Source organism: Dermacentor andersoni, chromosome 7 (genome assembly GCF_023375885.2).
Source record: "Dermacentor andersoni chromosome 7, qqDerAnde1_hic_scaffold, whole genome shotgun sequence".
Classification (NCBI taxonomy): Eukaryota; Metazoa; Arthropoda; class Arachnida; order Ixodida; family Ixodidae; genus Dermacentor; species Dermacentor andersoni.
In genome coordinates this window covers 18,094,916-18,114,666 of record NC_092820.1, presented here as the reverse complement: position 1 = coordinate 18,114,666, position 19,751 = coordinate 18,094,916, and the positions used below count along the sequence as shown (strand labels likewise).

Genomic DNA, 19,751 nt, shown 5'->3' with positions numbered 1-19,751 from the left:
AGTCAGCCAAAGCACAAGAGTGCTTACGAAAGAAAAGCTTTGTTGAACACGATCCCTGCTTCCTATCTGCCGTGCACAGTTCCGCCAATTAGCGCATTATCATTCCCTGACAAATGCTCTCATCGATCGCGCTAATAGTGCTGAAACTAATAGATCGGTGACGTAGTGCCATCCAAGAACCACCAAATATGGAAACCGAAAACAATATATAGACTTACACGTAAAATACCAAGCAGCGCTAAAAGACGGACAACAGGCCTTTCTATCCGAATTACGCAGAACTTGCACTTGCGAAAAATTGTCAAATAATGGCTGTATTGATACAAAACAAAAGAATGTGATGAGCATAAACGTGCGAAAACAGTAATGTAGGGAACTTGTCTGATCGATGACTCCGATTTTGATACAAAGCATTTCTCGTGCCTTGGGTGCCTAGTCTGGACCTTTTAGTTTATCGTAGATAAGATGAGGTATATGACCGTATATTAAGTAGCGCCTTTCACCATTAGGGACCGAGAAATATTGACAAAAAATGCTTAGTAAAGGCTGTTTTATACCTACGAACCAGAGCGTATGTGCCTTTTGTCTTCAGTTACACCACGAACATAAATATTTAGAGCTGTCGTTTGGGTCATTTCACTTATCCCGATAATTGAAGGCACATCACACGGAAGTACCATCCACTATAGGTGAAATTTATACACAAACCGTACTTATCTTCTTTGCACTTCCGAGGAAAGGAACATGGATGTGCAGACGTGGTCTCTTTCAGTACAGACAAAATTTCAGGAAAATTATACATTCTCTATGCGAAACATGCTTGCTAACACAGTTCGAAAGACGTCATGTTTTACGTGAGTGCCTCATTTTGGGAGAGTTGATTGCACCGGATATGAACTGCATATTCGATAGAGCACTGAATAGTACCATTAAAAACTAGGATAGCACAATGCACACAGCTGCAAATGTATGCGATGGCGCAAGTACGAGGCAAAGTAGGCGTAAACGAGTGGCCCAGTCGGCGGCTTAGGCAAAGATAAATGGCAGAGGCCGAAGAAGGCTGGGTGTGGGTCTGCTTTCAACCGGCTTACTTCTTTTGCCGTGTACACTTTTAGCTTGATGCCTGCACTAGAGTCCACCAGTGGCCCTTCTTCACTGAGTATAGTTTTTGACTACCAGTAGCAAAAGCACCGAAAGCCAGAAGAGAAGCTACTTGAAACACCACGAAGCGTAGCAACGAGACAGGCCTAGATTACGACCATGGCCTCAAAGTTCTAGTTCAATTCCTGCAATATTATTGATTGATATTTCTAGCGCTATAATCATAAGCGAAAAAAACAAATGTCAGTAGCCCTTCGCATTTCCTTTTGTTCAATACCTTGTCCCGCCTGCGGGCTACAAAAAAGAAAGAAAAAGCGAGAACTGACACGTGCTCACGATGCAGTTTTCTGCCACCGATATTTCTTATCTTTACGGTATTAAGTCTAGGTAAAGAAGGGAAGGAAAAATAACGGCGTGGCTTCTAATTCGCCTCTTCCTTTCTTGTTTCCTCTCGCAGCTACTGCAATGGCTTGACTGGAATTTCCCAAAGGCTGAATTGCCACGTCAGGCGCTGATGTCAGCGCCAGCTGCGGCGAGTGAACACATATTGGTGTGCCTAGACTTAGTCCTTTTACCGCGGCCCTGACTCCGGCTAGTAAGCCTCCTCTGAGCCTTTTACGTATGCCGAAAAGGGACAGAAAGGAACAACAAACTGAACGCGAGATCAGTGCTATGAGCATCGGACCTGCTCTGCGGCCGACATCTGGCGGCCTGTGTTTGTTTTCCTTCGCTTCTTCTCCCCTGTAGACCCGGAAGCGCTCATGAGGGCCCAAAGTTTACGCCGCAGCGCTCCTCCGCTGGCCATTCTGACACGCTTTACGCTCGTCCCTCCATCAAACAAATCGTTACTTCTCATGCTGCCTGTATCACGGCGCTGACACGTAGGGCACAGAGCTGAGCAAAAGTTGGCTCAAGTTGACCTTGTCTGCATTGAGTGGAGCTCTGGAGAAAATATGCAGTTGAGACGATACTGTACGAATCGATGTTGTGCGAAAAATTTTGCAGCTAGCTAGATACCCAGCAATTTTGGTGGTTTCCAGAGCATTCATTACCAGCTTGTTTAGCGTAATGTGACGCTAGCGCTTAAGTGAGGACAGCAGCGAGACGACGGTGACGATGTTATATTATGACGGCGACAGCATGGCGACTGGTATTATTTTTTATTCTGCTTGCACTTCGGCGAAAAACCGTTACAACCTCTTTTGTTACGACCAGGGCCCACTCAAAAGGAACTACAATACCACATGAAGTCAGCGTAGTGCCAGCTGCTACGATGAAAAACTGGGGAATTTGGGTCAATCCAGAAGGCCGGGCTGCTCTCCAACAGAGCGTTTGGAAGCGCTAGCTACCTTCGAGGGAAAAAATCTGCGTAACTTGCAGACTCTATCCTTTATAGACACCATATCATATTATGTGATGCAGGCATTGCTAAGGTTTATAACGTTTATGTGCTGCAATACTGCGCCAGTGACCGAATTAACACAGGCGCTAGCATGCACGTGGTTACGCTCATGCTATATGTAGCGTCACGTACGGCCAATCGTCTGGAGTATTTGTTGCCATTCACGCGAATGAAGCATTGGTGGCACCAACTGGAACCACTTATATGCCCTAGCAAAATTTATAACCAGCGTTCTGTACAATGAATACTCGTTTGCAACATCAGCGTTTATTCTGCAGCAACAACATATACACTTGAGAAATTGAAAAAGAGGGCGCTAAAAAAATTTCGCTTCTCTTTTTCTAGTGCCGTTTGCCGCGCTCTTTCTTTGTCATAAAAATTGTTGCAATGCCATCGGTCGTCACTATCGTACAAGCGTCGTCGCTTGATGTTGTCTTCGAACACAATCGCATCACACATACACAATTTCTCGCCTTGAAAAAAAAAAAGAACATGTTGGTCCATCTGGTAACGCTCTGCAGAATTCCGAGTGACACTGGATAGCTTGAAAGTTGCTTCACATAACGATTCCCGCACTACACGGGGTCCCGATTGGCGCAATAGACTTCACTAGTTTTTAACGTTTGGCTTGGTGGACGTCATACCCTGCATGAGTTTCGGACGCGAAAGACTACGGCTCGGCAAGAAGTGGAGGAAGCGAAGGTCACAGTGATGGCACGTGCAGTGTCTTGCAGAGGGCTAAAAAGCTGCGCCACGTGCAGCTGTAGCAACACCACCTAGATAGCCCAAGGCCTGTTCACTCCGATCCTATGACGTCATACTTACTTGCCCGACTGTCATATAATATAATGGGGACACTTCTGAGTAAACCGCGGGGATTTTGACGTCATGACAGCCTTGGTAACAGAAATTTCGGGCCAGGTAGCATGGCGTCATAGATCGAAATGAACAGGCCTTGTGCTGTAAAGGTGGTGTTGGCTGTACTCGTCACCCAACAAACTTTGCTCCCTTGGCAAGCAAGCAATCGCCACTCAACCCGAGGACGTGGGCTGCGACAAAAGACATGCCAGGCGCTTCGTGCCCGGCAAAGCCGTGATCACGTGCTTTTATGTCTCCTTTCTTCAGCCGGTGTTCTCGGTACCAAGAGAATCTAATAGTGCGCCTATCCCACTTGACTTCTCACATTGACAAAAAAAAAATGTAAGAAATATTAGCACTTTTGTTGAACGTGGAGAGGAAGATATAGGTGTGACGAAGCGGTATTTTCAACGCCTTTCTACGAAGGTATGCTGAATGGGGGCCTGTATTAAACATTTTTATTCGACGCATCACTTGCTGAGAGCACAGTTCCTAATGAATGGTTTACCTAAGGTTGTACTCGCGCAAAATTCAGGAAATAAGCACAAATTGAAAAATTAGATACCTATATCCTTAACACATTGTATTGGCATTATTACCTGGGATAATTTTGACCTTAATGAGGTTAGAAGAAATTGTGAGGCTTACACAGTTCCGACTAACGGCCACGTTCTCCGCTGCAGAGGTCTTCCAGATAAGACAGAATACGAGGTAGGATTTCTAATCCACGATAACGCGCAGCGTTGACGAAATCTACAGCATTAATGAGAGCCTAGCAGTTGTCGTAATAAAGCTGAATAGGAGGTATGCAATAAAAGTAGTACGAGCCTACGCTCCAACGTCCAGTCATGATGATGAAGAAACAGTCAATTTTATGAAGATGTTGAATTAGCAATTCGAAAACACAAACTCAGTATTTTGTAGTCATCGACGATTTATTTGAAAAATTGAAAAAGGAAACAGGCTGGGCAACAAGCTGTTGGGAACTAGGGCATCAATTCGGGGAAAGCAATGGCTCCGAATAAAGAATATCTTCTTTAGGATGCGCCGTAACAAGGAGTGGACTTGGAAAAGCACTAATCAAGAAAGAAGAAATGAAGCACATTTATTACCCTCTGCCGATCCCAGCATACAGGTTGTAGAAGTGTTAGGTAGGGTGAAGTGCAGTGCCGATAGGTAAGTGAGGGCTAGGAAAAAGAGAAAGAGTAAAATTAACCAAGAATGAATAGGGCAACAGAGACGCAGTAAGAGTAAATGGAGACGAATTCAGGCTGGCGCACGCAAGCGAATATGTCGCTTTACATGAGAAAGATGACGATAACATCAGACCTGGTTCCTGAGCTCCCGAACACTGGTTCTGGTCAAGTAGCTGGCGGTTTTCCTTTAATCTGTGTCTTTTAGGTATTTGTTTTTGATCTTTTCTTTCAATATCTGCTAACCTTCCAAAGTAATTTCCTGTTTCTTTGCAATGTCACTCTCATCGCCAGGCCAGGAGGCTTCCTCCTGGTCGGCTTCTGTTCCTAACTCTGATTTGCCGGTGGAGCTTTTCTTACGCAGTGGGACGAGCAGCGTACCTCTGGCTTTGGTTCCGAGTGATGGCGGTGTGATTCGCATGAAGAATCCCAAAGCAATTCAAACCGATGGCCTCGGCCAATTTTCAACAAATCACCGAGGTTCGACAGTTCGGCCGAGGGGGGAATTCTTTGCTGCTCGTCAGACCAGGCTTGTGTTCAAGATTTACTGAAGTGCGATGTTCTCGCGACACATCCGGTGAGCAGTTTCATTCCTCATCACCTTGCATGTACCAAAGACCTAGTCCGTGGTGTCGACATAAGTCTATGTCCGGCAGAAATTTTGGAAATGTTTTCAGCGGCAGGCGTGATTTTTGTGTATCGTTGCAGCCGTGTCGTTGATAATAAGCGCATGCCCACTGAAACACTCATTGCTACTTTCGCTGGAATGAACCGCCCATCGGAAATCAAGGCATGGCCACTGATATACCGAGTTGAGCCTCTATCACCTCGCGTCCTTCAGTGCCTAAAGTGCTGGCGGCTCGGGCATTCCATAAAAGGCTGCAGATCCAACACACGATGCCGAATTTGTGGAGAAGGCCATCAGTCAAATGACTGTTCTTCCCGAAATGAGTCCTGCTGTCTTTGCAGTGGTCCCCACCCCGAAGATGAGCCTAATTGCCCTGCAAGGTCAAAAGAAGTTCAAACCCTTGAAATAATTGATAGACGTCGATGCTCTCGTCGTGAGGCCATTGGAGAAATTCAGAGTAGGACTCAGGGGTATGCCGGTATAACGGCCCGTCAAACGATGTGTATGGAAAACTCAATCTCTGAGGCTGTGGCAGCTTCCGTAGAAAAGGCGCTGGAGAAAGCAATGGAGCGCATCATGACAAATCTCACCGACTCCCTTGGTGAGGTGCTGTCCTCACAACTAGCTCCGTGGCTTCAACTAACTAATAAAGCGAATATGGAGGATCCGGTGTCGGATCTACCGCGGAGTTCACCAATTGAAATATCGACCGCGCAGAGATCCACAAATAACGACTCATCAAAGCCATCAACTTCTGAGAAAATCCACCAAATCTGTCTTTGTGACCCAGATGGGATAGATAATCAAGATCTAGATATGGACCCCCAATCTCTTAAACGAACACGGTCACCGACAGAGAAAAAACTTGTCTCTCCCACGAAGTCCAAGGCAAAAAAGTACGATAGAGAGATTCCTACTAAGAAGAACTTCTTAAAAGAGAGCGTTTTAGACCAAGCAGTTTCTACTGCTCGGATTTATTCACCATAGGAACTTTACCAGTAATTCAGTGGTACTGTCGTTCCATACTTTCCGCTGCAACAGATTTATTATATCTTATTTCTAAATATTCTCCAGATAATATTATTTTACAGGAAACTTGGCTTGTTGCTGGTCAGGCTTCTCATCTGAAAAATTTCCGATGTTTTCGATTGGATCGCCTATCCCGAGGCGCTGATTTAGTTTTGTTTGCCTCATCAAAAATCTGTCATAGAGCTACTATAACATACCAGATAATGTCCCCAGACTGTGAAATCTTAGCACTGGATATAATACTCCCTGGTTGCACACCTTTTTCTATAATTAACACGTACTTCCCCGCTGGAGTGCAAGATACCCGCTATCTGGATACCTCTATTGCACGCAGTCAGAAGAACATCCTACAGGTGGGAGATTTTGATTCTCATCATGTGTCGTGGGGTTTCCGAACGGACACTTGTGGCAAACGCTTCTGGGATTGGGTCTTAACGAATCAGTTCTCTTGCTTAAATTCGAGAGCACATACTTTCGTACGGGGTCAGTCGCGATCTGCCCTAGATCTTACGTTTGCTACCTCGAGCATGTCTGTCGCCTCCTGGAAGACTGTACACTCCGGAAATAACAGTGATCACCTCCTTATAATATCTGAACTGCTTACCCCGTTAACTAGTTTAGAGAGTAATGTGCGCACTTTTGTTAAATACGGAAAATTTAAAAATGCATTACGATCAGCTTTACACGCTCAGGAGGGCATGGAGAGGGATATTAAGGCAATGAGCCTATGTTCCATTCTAAAACAGTCATCAAAAAAAGCTCAATTTGTTGTGCAATCTACTAAGGGTGGATCATATTGTCCTTGGTGGAATTCTGACTGCGAGCGAGATTTTAGACGTAAAAAAGCAGCGTGGAAGAAACTTTCATTCAACCAAAGTCCTTTTAATTCTGCTGATTATACATATATAGCTACTACATTTAAACGAGCAGTCTCAAAAGCTAAGGAAGATTATGATTACAAGTACTACAAGTACCTTTCGAAGTCTTACAATAAAAAGGCCCTGTTTAAATTTCTTAGATCTCGTAAAGTTAGACCGGTGCCCGTGAATGTCGATTCTGTCGTTCTATCAACAAAAGAAGTATCGGAATCACTGGAGAAGATTGCTCAAGGACTTGCGTGACATTTCAAACACAAATTGCCCTTAGGCCTAAAGAAACCTCCCTTGGCAGGCGACTTTGAAAGAGTGCCGGCGACAGAGATTGAACGCATTATTAGTTCGTTGCCAGCATCAGCCCCGGTCCAGATGGAATTACGACCGCAATGCTAAAAGTTTTATTTGATTATGCGCCTCAGGAACTCCTAAACATAATAAATTTCTCTCTCAAGAATGCATGGGTTCCAAGAGAGTGGAGAGTAGCTAAAATTATTGCACTATTAAAGAAAAAATCAGTTGGACTTGACTTAGACAACATAAGACCAATTTCTCTTACTTCTAATGTCGTCAAGTTAATAGAAAGAGTTCTTCATGGCCGTATAACAAATTTTATGCAGGATGACACCCTTCTCAGTCCTTGCCAGATTGGATTTCGTCCCGGCCACTCCATATGGTGCGCCCATGTAGACTTGGAGAGCCGCGTTAAACTTGCTCGCCGCAAACGAGAGTACGCAGCTTTGGTGACGCTAGATGTAGCAAAAGCATACGACTCTGTAGAACATTGTATTCTATTCGATAAACTTCAGTCTACGAATATCCCAAAATATATAACCGCTTGGATCTATGCATTTATAAGAGATAGAGAGTTTTATTGTTACCAACGCGGTATTTCGACGTCCAAACACAAGCAGACAAGAGGTGTACCACAGGGTTCCGTTCTTTCCCCTATATTATTTAATATTTTGCTAAGCACAATTCCATTGCGTCCGGAAGTACATGTTTATATTTACGCCGACGATATCGCATTTTTTACGTCCGCAAATAATATACATTCACTACAACAGTCGTTGCAGAATTACTTAGGAATGTTGGAGACATGGCTAGAGGGGTTATGCATGTCGCTAAATATTAGCAAAAGTGCGGTATTAGTATTCGCATTAACTGCACAGGCGCATATATCTTTACAATACCGACAGGAAATCATTCCTCAAGTTGACGAAGTCAAGTACCTTGGTGTCATTTACGATGGCAAACTCACCTGGCGCAGTCACATTGAACATATTAAAATAAAGACAGAACGAGCCGTAGCTAGGCTCCGCCGGCTCAGCCGCCGTCGCTCTGGACTACGCAGGAATACGTTACTGATGATCTATAGTATGTATGCTCGGCCCATATTAGAATTCGGCTGCGTGATATGTTACAGTGACCCCGCCTACAAAATTAAACATCTCATACTTTTAGAAAGAGAAGCTCTACGGTCATGCCTTGGGCTACCTAGATTTGTTGCCAACGCTGTTTTATATCAGGAAGGTTATGTACCCACCCTAGATTGCAGATTCCGCATACTTACGGTTCAGACATTTTTAAATATTTATGACTATTTAAAAAGACGTACGCAATGTGCTTTTATCACTGAACCTGCTGAGTTTTTCTAAGTATCGTGGTCGAGATTCCACAGTCCTCAGATAGTATTCGTACAAGCACAGTTACAAAAATTGGATGTATCCATACGCCAAGTTTACCATTCAAATGATGCATTTACAGACCTCCAAATTGAGTACGAAGACACATATTCTAATTATGCTAAACTATTACCAAGGCGAGATTTAATTATTATCTTACACGGCCACCTACACCAGCAACCACTGACAACGTAATAGCTACTGACGCTTCTGTTTGCAATGAGAAGGCAGGAGTGGGGATCTTCTCTGAATCTCTTCAATGGTCCTACTACCTTCGCCTTCCCGACTTCACACCTATATTTCACGCAGAATTATTAGCGTTTACATTAGCATTACGAAAACTCTCCCAAAAAGACCCATTAGCTGTTATCCTGACCGACTCGCTATCTGTATGCACAGCACTAACTGCAACTTTATATTCAGCAATTCAAAGAACATTTCGTTCAATGGTACCTCCGTACTTACGAAAAGTATGTTTGCTTTGGGTACCGGGACATCATGGGTTGCACTTGAATGAAATGGACGATTCACTCGCACGAGCATCCCTGAACGGCCCTATCATATCTGTTTTGCCGACATCAGCTTATGTCACCGCGGCTAGGTACAGAAATTTCGCTATATCTCAAAATTCCGCAATATCTATGCTAACACCGTGTTCCGAATTCCACCATCTTGACTTCCCATGGAATATTATTTGGTTTCCTTCAAGGGAATTGGAAGTATCTTTTACAAAATTGAGATGTCGTATACCTCCTCTAAATTTTTACTAACACAGGTCTGGTATATGTCCCCTCTATGTTCTTTTTACAGTGCACCTGAAACTATCGAACATTATTTTCTCTCATGCCGCCGCTTTCTAAGACAAAGAACAATATTAGAATACTCATTTACCAAACTTGGCCTATCGCTAACCTCGACAAGCATTCTTTCTTTTGGGGCGACTTCACTGGGATCCATCCACAGGGATGCTTTTCTTGCAGTTTACAATTTTATTAAAGAGAGAAAAAGAGTACCTTGATGATTTTCTACAATTATCCATAGTTTCTATTATTTGATTTCTTTACGTTAAATTATTTTATCAAAATTTTTAACAATATTTTCATTGCAAGTCTAAATTACAGTTCTATCCGTCCCACGTTCCACTATTCAAATCTAGTTTCTTTATACTTCTAACCTTACGGAAAACCGCCTGCTTCATGGCCAATGCCCCATAGTGGGTACGCGCCACTGTCTGGGACACAAGACAAGACAAGAACAGTAACTAGGCTGATTTCAGATGCAGCTATTGAAGTGGAGGGCAGCAAGGCGCCAAGGCACCAAGGCCTGACTCCACTTCAGCAGGTGAGCTCTTCGATGTAACAAAGACATAATAAAGAAACGACAAAGCATGATAGCGACTAACTCAAGAGATCAGATAGAATTCACTGAGCTGGTAGAACTGATCGACAAGAAGACAGGAAGCGACATTCGGAATTATAACGTGGGGAACATTGAGACTGTAATACAAAATGGCCGCAGCATGAAATCAGTCAACAGAAAACTTTACATAGGACAAGGCAAGATGTACACACTGAATGACAAGCAGGGCAATGTCAACAGCAGTTTCGATGTTATAGTAAAAGCGGCCGAAGAGCTCTATACTGAGCTGTGCAGTACTCAGACTAGCCACGCTACCTTAATTTGAAGTAGTGACCTACAGGATAACTACTGATTAAGTTTAAAGGGCTTCGCAAGGCATAACCTAGGGAAAAGTTGTCGGAGATGCAGAGTAACAGTCGATTTTTTCAAAGATGCAGGAAGTATCATGTTTGAAAGGCTTGCGGCCCTTGATAAGCAATGCCACATGACTTCAAGTATACCAGACAGTTGGAAGACTGCCAAAGTTATACTAATCCATAGGGCGGGAGACATTTAAGAATCGAATAATTATGTGCCCATCACCTTGCTTTCAGTATTGTGCAAAATATTCACCAAGATAACTTCCAATATAATCATGGCAGAACTTAAATCACCCAAGACCACAGGAAGGCCTCAAGAAGGGGTATTCTACAATAGATCACATCCATGTCATTCAGACACGTGAAAAAATCTGCGGAGTACAATCAACCTATGTATATGGCTTTTGTACGTTCCGAAAAGTCATTTGATTCAGTAGAGATACCAGCAGTGTTGCAAGTAAAGAAGAAGAAGGTGAGCCAAGCCCGAGCAGCGGCCACGGGCACTGCTCGTGCAGTTGCGGCCATGATGACAAAAGAGTCAGACGTCCTGGTCTAATCCCCGTCGTGGTTTACTACATTTCATGGTGGTGCCGAAACTCACCCTGTCGTCTGGCCCTCGAGTTCTGGCAATGTTCTGACAAATGTAATACATCGGCCTTTATCAGCTCTTTTTTCCCAAGAACCATCAGTCAGTGGAACCGACTTCCTTCCTCAGTTGTAGGAATTTCTCGTCCTAACAAGTTCACTTCTGCATTAAAAGCAATAGAAACTTTTGATCCCTAAGGCTTGATAAATATCGCGTGTACGTCTAGCAATCATCACGACTTATAAAGAATCCGTTTCAAATGACATTTTCTTTTAGTGCCTCTTTTTTTACGTTGTCGCACTGTATCTTAATCACCGCATTTCTTTTTAATTTTTTTGCGACTTAGTATTCGCTTTGTTTATTTTTGCTTTTTCATGATGAGTCTTCGAATCATTATGCTTTATGTACTTTTTTTCACATGTGAGATGTGACATCTGTAACGTGCCTGTGTCCGACGTGGCTGTGTGCAACTTGGCTGTGTGCTTTTGTGTCGGCGTACAATAATGTGCTGTTCACTTACACAAATTTATGCAAACCTGCAATTTTTATGCTTGTTTTTACATCTGTATCCTCCCCCCCCCCCTCCCCCCGTTGTAATACCTGAATTGGCGCTGTGGGTACTGAATAAACAAATAAATAAATAAATAGATGGAGCAACTACGCACCAGACGCGGCATCCTCCGGAGCGCCATCGCCAAGGCTATTGCCACGATCAGCACTTTGCTGACAGATGAGGCCACCCCTATGCGGGTGGTGCACCAGCACTTCGAGCTCGTTTTAGCGAAGAAGGCGCAGCTCGTCGAGATTGACCGCGCCATCCAAGATATACGCTCACAGATGCAGACCTGGAAGCGCACGTGACCAGAACTTTAGCCTATGAACGAAAGGGCAGCTTTTTGAAAGACAAGCGGGCGACTTCCTACCAAATGGCGGCCGCCTGTCTTGCCGATCGAATCCACAGCGAGCCCTACAGCGCAACCTACCTCGCCACTGCACCCAGCTGCCCCTTCTGCGTTGCCCGAAGTGTTACCCGTAGCGTCGTTCTCCACGTTGTCCTGCCAAAGCTGCACATACCGTACTTTTCTGGAGAGCGGCGCGATGCGAAGGCTTTTGAGAGCTGTACCAGGAAAGCATTCACGGCAATGACTCGCTGTCCAAGATGGAAAAGTTCAAATATCTGCTGACGTACCTAGCTAAGACGGCAATTCATGGTATCTGCTTCGCCGAGGCCAACTAGGATGTCGCCGAAGTTGATGTCTAAGTGTTTTGCCCGCCATGAAATGCTGGTGGATGGCCATCTAGGTCACCTACTTGCAATAGCACCCATTCATAGTCCAGCTGATTTCGAGAAGCTTCAAAATATCTATGATGGGCTCACTGTCATCACTAGCACATTGGGGAGTTTTGGCGTTTCAAAATGGAGTGTGCTGCTGTGTTGTGACGCCTCATCATGAAGGCCCTACCATCTGACATTGACATCCGGTAGCGTCAGAGCCTGAAGGAGGCTTCTTGCTCGAACCACGCTGACACGGCTTCGGTTACAGAAGAGAAGTCGCAGCAAGTGAAACGTCTTATGACCTTCCCACGAATTCATGACGAGGCGAGGGAGGAAGGCAGTCTCAACCAAGTCATCTCGTATGCAAGCCAGCGGCATCATCATCGTGAATCGCGACCTCGGGAACTAAGCCCGCCCTCTGCTGCGGCTCTATCAACCGAAGTAACATCGACGTACACACTCTTGTGCAATGCGTTGGACCATATGTCTTAGCAATGCTTCACGTCACTCAATTCAGAAGAAAAATGCAGGAAACTTCAGGCGCCCATGTGTTGCTTCCGCTGCGCGAAGCGCAACCATGTCTCCAGTGAATGCCCTAGCGCCAAAACTAGAGGAATTGCGTGGTAAAGGAGTACAGGAGGCATACGTGAATATCTTACAAAATATCTACATACGATCCACAGGTGCCCTGGATCTCAACAAGAAAAGTGCAAAGCTACCTATAAAGAAACGGGTGAGGGAAGGAGACACACTATCCCCGAGGCTGTTCAGTGCATGCTGAGAAGTATGAATATTCAAGCTATTAGACTGGGAAGGCTTTGGAGTGAGGATCAACTGTGAATATTTCCTCAACCTTCCGTTTACAGTGTACATCGTCCTGTGCAGCAACACTGGGCCAGAATTACAACAAGTTACTGAACGAGAAGAAAGGGGGTTAACCGAGGGGCCCGGTTTTTATTAGTCATATCATAAGAAGCCAACAAACACTGACACCAAGGACAACATAGGGGGAATTACTTGTGCTTAATAAATGAAATAAAGAAACTATAAATTAATGGAAATTAAAGTGGATGAAAAAACAACTTGCCGCAGGTGGGAACCGAACCCACATGCGAAGGTTGTGGGTTCAGTTCCCACCTACGGCAAGTTGTTTTTTCATCCACTTTAATTTCAAATAATTTATACTTTCTTTATTTCATTTATTAAGCACAAGTAATTCCCCCTATGTTGTCCTTGGTGTCAGTGTTTGTTGGCTTCTTATGGTATGACAAGTTACTGAGGAACTTAACCGAGAAAGTGTAAGACTTGGGTTGAAGATTAATACGCAGAAGACAATGATGATCTTCATTAGCCCGGCAAGGGAACAAGAATTTAGGATCACCAGGCGGCCTCAAGAACATGTACATGAGTTCGTCTATAGAGATCAATTACTCAAAGGGGACGCTGATTACGACAAAGAAATTTACAGAAGACTAAAAATTCATTGCAGCGTATACGGCAGAAATTACCAAATCATGACTGGGAACTTGCCACTGTCGTCGAAAAGAAAAGTGTACAATCATTGCCATCTATTGATGGTCACATATGGGGCAGAAACTTTGTGGTTAACAAACTCCAGAACAAGTTCAAGACCGCGCAAGGAGCGATGGAACAAAAACGTGTTTGGCAGTAACGTTAAGAGAGAGGAAGAGAGCGGTGAGGATTAGAGCAAATGGGGTAGCAAATATTCTAGTTGACATTAAGAGAAATAATGCAGCCGGATACGCCATGTAATGCGTATGGTGGATAACTGGTGAAGAATTGAAAGTACAGTCGAGGATTGCGGAAAGCTAGATGGGGTGATGAAATTAGGCAACTTACAAGCGCAAGTTTAAATCAACTGGCGTAAGACAGGGGTAATTGGATATCGCAGGGAGAGGCCTTCGTACTACAGTGTACATAAAGATAGGCCACGGCTGCTTATGATGATTATTGGTAAAATGTGTATGTTGCAAATTGTCATAGCGTAGAATATCTAAACCGCTCACGCCTACCTAGATAACAAAAAATAGATCATTCTCCTCTGATCAGCTTGGATTGCCACTTTTTTCTACAGTGACTCAACTACGTCGCGGTAAAAGGTTGTCCTCCCTGCGTGGAGGGAGCCTTACCGACTCTGCAGGAATTTTCACTAAAGTTGTTCTCTCTCTCTTTATTATGTTGCAAACTCATTAAAAGAAAGATGCAGATAGATGCGGTTTGTCTTCATCTCTGAAAGCCTTTTAATGGGTACTCCAAGCCGAATTGATTATGCCATTGAGGGACGTTGTAAATAAACGAAAAATAAAATGGATTACTGCGCACCTCGAGTAAAGACCCAATAGGTCGAAAGTGATGATAACAAATCAACACCTTTGAGCGTGACGTCGGGCGTTACACCAACATTGGTGTTGGGCCCTGTGCTTTCCTTAGTCCACATCAAATATAGTGTTCATAGCGTTGTCGAAGGAGTCTCTGCGCGTCGGCTGCTACAGGACGGCTGCTAGAACGCACAGGCTGCAGCGAATCGGCGACCACGCGTGCAGCAACTGCGCCGATCTGGAGACGCTCGACCACTGGCTACTTCGCTGCCCTGCCTTCGATGTGGAGCGCACGGACTTGTGTACAGTCTATCGGCGACTGGGACTGACTTACGATACGGCGACCGCGCTGCTATTCCCTGCAGTTCACTCGTCCATCGTGAAGCACGCTCTTTCGGCACTGCTAGACTACTGTATTGCGACGCACTTGAGAGCGCGGCTCTGAGCCCCGCACTCACATTTTTTCCCCCTTGCCACGTTCGACCTGTCTTTCTCTCCTTCATCTTTTTCTTCCCATTCCCCCTTCCACGTGCAGTGCTGTTGAGGTGTCCTCCTGTGAGAGACAGTTACGGCGCTGCACTCATCTCTTCCGTTTCCTTTCCTAAAATCACTTCACACACACACACACACTCTGTGTGGCACTTTCCTCCCGGTTGTTTATTCTAAAAGGTAGTAAATACCAAGGAAGGCCAACATTCGTTGATTGAAGCTCTAATATTGAAAGTTGGTGCGAAATATAGAATATGAAAAAAAGAATATTCGCAGTTGCGTCTGAAAGGCGAATCAACGATTGCGATAGCAAGTTAGTAGATAGCTGTACGAAGTAAGCATAATAGTTTTATCGGCCGTACGAACTTGTAAACATTCGCTTAGCAACTAAATTAACAAGGATAGATATATGTAAGCGTGACTCAACGAGGACGTAGAAAGAAACAGCCATACAAAGGCAGCGCTGTCTTTGTGTGTCTGCTATCTTCTACGACTTTGTTCAGTCGCGCTGACACATTCTATCATATATTCAAACCAACTAGCCCGTCGACGAGCTTTCACTAAGTTATCCAGCTTGGCGTCTCGTGCGCACAGGTAAATATGAACAGATATCGCTCTATGACAGCGAAAACTGTCTGGGAGAACGCTGAGTTAGGAATTGCGGCAGCAGCCGCCAGCCAATTGACCTCCGTGCGTCTGTCGATTCAACGCGAACCAAACGTCGAAAGCACAGCGCACATGAAGCTAACGGCACTACGTGCACTCTGCAAGCATTGCAGATCGCTTTCAAGATGACGCCAGCACGGGCGAGCACTTTTGCCACGTCGCAGTTCGCTTTCGAGATACACGAGCGTCGGCAACGCATCCCCCCGGCGTCCGCCAAAGGTGTCTACCACGGCATCCGCGATCCGCGTGGCCAACGCCGTAGTAGACGCGGCGGTTGTCTCCACTCTGTACGGAGCGGTGGGCGAGACGGACATCGAGGCACCCTAGCAGTCGCCGGAGAAGAACGCTCCTCCTCCCGCGCCTGACCCCCTGTCTCGTGCACGACAGGAATTGTCACGTGTTAGGACGGCGTTCCTCGATTGCGCACGGGAGCTTGAATCGCGTTCGCCGGAGGAGGAGGAGGAATACACATTTATTGATGAAAAAAAATTGGCGGAAGGGAGCGGTGCAGGGTGGGTCCCTATTCCAAGGCTCCAGTGGCCATCGCGACCCGCCCAGCTTGGTCCAGGAGGCCCTTCTGGGCCTCGAGGTCAGCAAGAGCGAGGATGACCTCCCAGGGCTCCCTTAGTAAGGGTAGTACCAAATGTGAATTAATGGCATGAGGTCTTTTGACGCACTCCCACGTTACGTGAGGCAATGAAGGCCATGACCCGTACCATGGGCAAGAGTTAGTGTACAAGGTTGGGTTTATTTTATGGTATCCACCCAAATGTGGGTAGGTATGTGTCTGTATTCTATATTACTGCGCCTCTTCTACATTGAGTAGCTTGTGTGGTGGGGCGTACTGTTGCGGGGTTCTTCGCTGGTGCTCCAGTATATCGCGGACCAGTAGGCGATCTTCTTTTTCATCGTTGTGCGTATCTCCAGCTCGGTTAGTAAAGCATCTAGCTAGAGTGTGTGCCTGTTCGTATCCCGAGATACCCTCGTGGCCAGGAAACATAAGATCGCAGGATCTTCTTTCAATATGTCGCCTATGATCTTAAGGGCGACTTGCGGTGTGTTGTCTTGTAGATACATTCTGCATGCCACTTGTGAGTCGGACATTATTAAAGCTGAGCTGTTTTGCTTTTCCTTGTATGTGATAGCGAGAGCAATCGCCGTTGCTTCCGCTGTAGCAATACACCTAGTACCTATCGAGGCTGATGCGTGAAGCGTTCCGTGGCGTGTGGGTTGAACTGCCACTATTACATGTCCTTTGCTAAATCTAGCTTCATCAGTACACATTACGTCTTGATTACTGCCGAAGGTTTTTTGAAGATGTTTAGCTCTCGCTTGTGTTCGCGCTGTGTGATAAGTTTTGTTCATGGTTGCGTGAGATTGGGGAGACCACTATGCGCTCGCGTATTGGATCCGGCATTGTGGTCATTTGTTCCTTGGAGTACTGAGGTCGCAATGGGCAGCCTAAACGCGACAGAACGTTTCTACCTGTGCTTGTGAGGCATAGTCGTTCTCTTTGTGTCATAAGACCGGCTGCCCTTAACTCTTCGAATGCGTTGTATATGCCTAGAGCTTGCACCCTCTCGTTTGCCGCATTCTTAGGAAGCCCAAGCGCTGCCTTATACGCGCCACGTATTAGTAGGTCGATTTCCTTGATTTCCGACGTGGTTAGCTCTTGATATGGTAGTCCGTATGGTATTTTGCTAAGAATAAAACATGGACTAGTGTTATAGTTTCGTTTTCGTGGAGCCCTTTAGCTTTCTTTGTAATTCTGCTTATTAGTCTAGCGATGCTCCTCGTGCTTGACTTTAGAGTCGCAATGGTGTGAGTGGCTCTTTTGTTGCTTTGTAACCATAGTCCTAGTATTCTGATCATATTTCTTTCTGGTAACGTCTGGTTACCCATAGTTAGGTGGATGCTCGGTTTGTTTCTGTAGTTACGCCCGTGGATCCGGATAAACTCAGATTTTCCGGAGCGCATTGCATACCGTTTTGTTCTGCGAAGTCCTTCACCGAGTCGATAGCCTCCTGGATAGTTTGTTCTTTTTGTCCTAACGAGCCTTTGCAGGCCCATAAGGTGATGTCGTCTGCGTAAAACGCGAAATCGAGGTCGTTAATTTTCTCTAGTTGTCGTGCCAAGCGGTTCATTGCGACATTAAATAGAAGTGGTGAGAGGATGGCACCCTGTGGTCTGCCTCTGTTAGGCATTGGGAGTTTGGAATATTGAATATTTCCCGTACCTATTGTGGCTTTACGTCCAGTAAGGAAATAGCGGATGTAATTGTGGATCTTAATTCCACAGCCCATTCTTTCGAGCTATTCAAGTATGAGGGTATTGGAGATCGTATCAAAAGCGCTTTTTAAGTCAAGCGCTGCTATGATGTTCTCTCTCCCTGAAGGGATATTTTGCAGCACGTCATCTCGTAGCCTTACGAATATGTCTTGTGTAGGAAAACGTTGTCTGAAGCCGTACATGTTGTGCGAGAGAAGTTCGTGCCCTTCGATATAGCTGGTAAGCCTGATATGCAGGACCTTTTCGAACAGTTTACCTAAGCAGGAGGTTAGAGATACTGGACTGAGATTCTGCAATGTTCTTGCTTTCCCCAGTTTAGGTATTAAGATGATGGTCGCTTCTTTCCATTGATTAGGAAGTTCTCCCGTTTCCCATATTTTCTTATTGAAGTATCGGGTTAGGCGTTCCAGTTGCTGATCACTCATATTTCTAAACATAGCATTCGTGATGCCGTCCTCGCCTGGGGCTGAGTTACGTTTTAATGCTAGAGCGGCGGCATATACTTCTTGTTTCGTTACGGCTGCATCAAGCTTGGGATTGTCCATGCCTTTGTACTCTATCTTATCGATGTTATCTCCTCCTGTCCCGATGTATTTGTTTGCCAGGGTTTGGATCAAGGATGCGTCATCCCCCTTAAATTCTCGTACCAATGTGCGTAATGCTCTAGTAGTGACTGTTTTGTATTGTATGGGTCAAGCACGCTCCGCAATATTGCCCATGTCTTGGTTGTTGAGAGCGTTCCTCGTAACGAGTCACAAAATTGTATCCAGTTGTTCGCTTGTGATAGCATACACAGCATACTCATTTGCTTGTTCTGTCAGTTGTTCTTTCTACCTCTGGCTTTCTTTTCAAGCGCTGTCTCTTCCATCGTTTAGTAAGACTTCGCCTGCCTTCCCACATATGGACGAGATGGGGATCCACTACCGGTGTTTTTATGCTTAGCGCGACGTGCTTTGTGTTAGTTTCGTATGCCTGCATCATTTCGTCTACCCATTCTTCTATTGTATCTATTGGATGCTGAGGGGTCGGGTAATGTCTATATCAAGTCCAGTCTGTAAGTTTCGCGTTTCTGAAAGGCTTTTTTTAATTTGGGAGTCGTAGTGGAGTAACTAGTATTATAATGGCCACTTCCCAGATATTCATCCGGATTCCTCCACTGTCCCTCTTTTACGTTAAATGTAAAGGTAAGGTCTGGGTACGTGTGTCCGCAGACGCTATTTCCAAGTCTCGTGGGGGCGAGGGGTAAGGTCTCTAGTTGCATGTTATATTTTTTTACTGCTTCTATTAGATTTCTGCCCTTTCTTGTATTTGTCCTGTACCCCCAATTGGTGTGGGGAGCATTAAAATCCCCTACTAAAATAAACCCGTCTTTTTTTTTCCAGATGTCCAAGTGCCCATTCAAGCATCCCGGGAAACGCAGTCTGCCGTTCTTTTGGAGGGCTGCACACGTTGCCAATAAACGTTTTGGTTTTACTCCTTTTTGTAGTGTGTAATTCGATCAATTGGTGCTCCGTTGAGCAATAGGGATAATAGTGGTCACTGGCCGCGATATTCTTGTGCACCAGCGTCGCTACTCTATAATACATGGGATTTTGAAAGGTGTAGTGGTCTCTAAGCTTC

The 19,751-nt window shown here is 45.1% G+C and overlaps 1 long non-coding RNA gene across 2 annotated transcripts in view; it reads left to right on the top strand.

The window, feature by feature from the left end:
- The window catches only part of LOC129385996 (uncharacterized), a 98,003-nt gene extending 78,399 nt beyond the window's left edge, over nt 1-19,604 (top strand). The window contains exon 3 of one of the 2 annotated variants that reach the window (XR_008613463.2): nt 19,514-19,604. This is a non-coding gene — a long non-coding RNA (uncharacterized lncRNA). Of the gene's footprint in view, nt 1-1,558; nt 1,898-19,513 lie in introns of those variants that run through there. The other variant, XR_008613465.2, reaches the window with a different exon arrangement.
- The last annotated feature ends 147 nt before the right edge of the window (nt 19,605-19,751 follow it).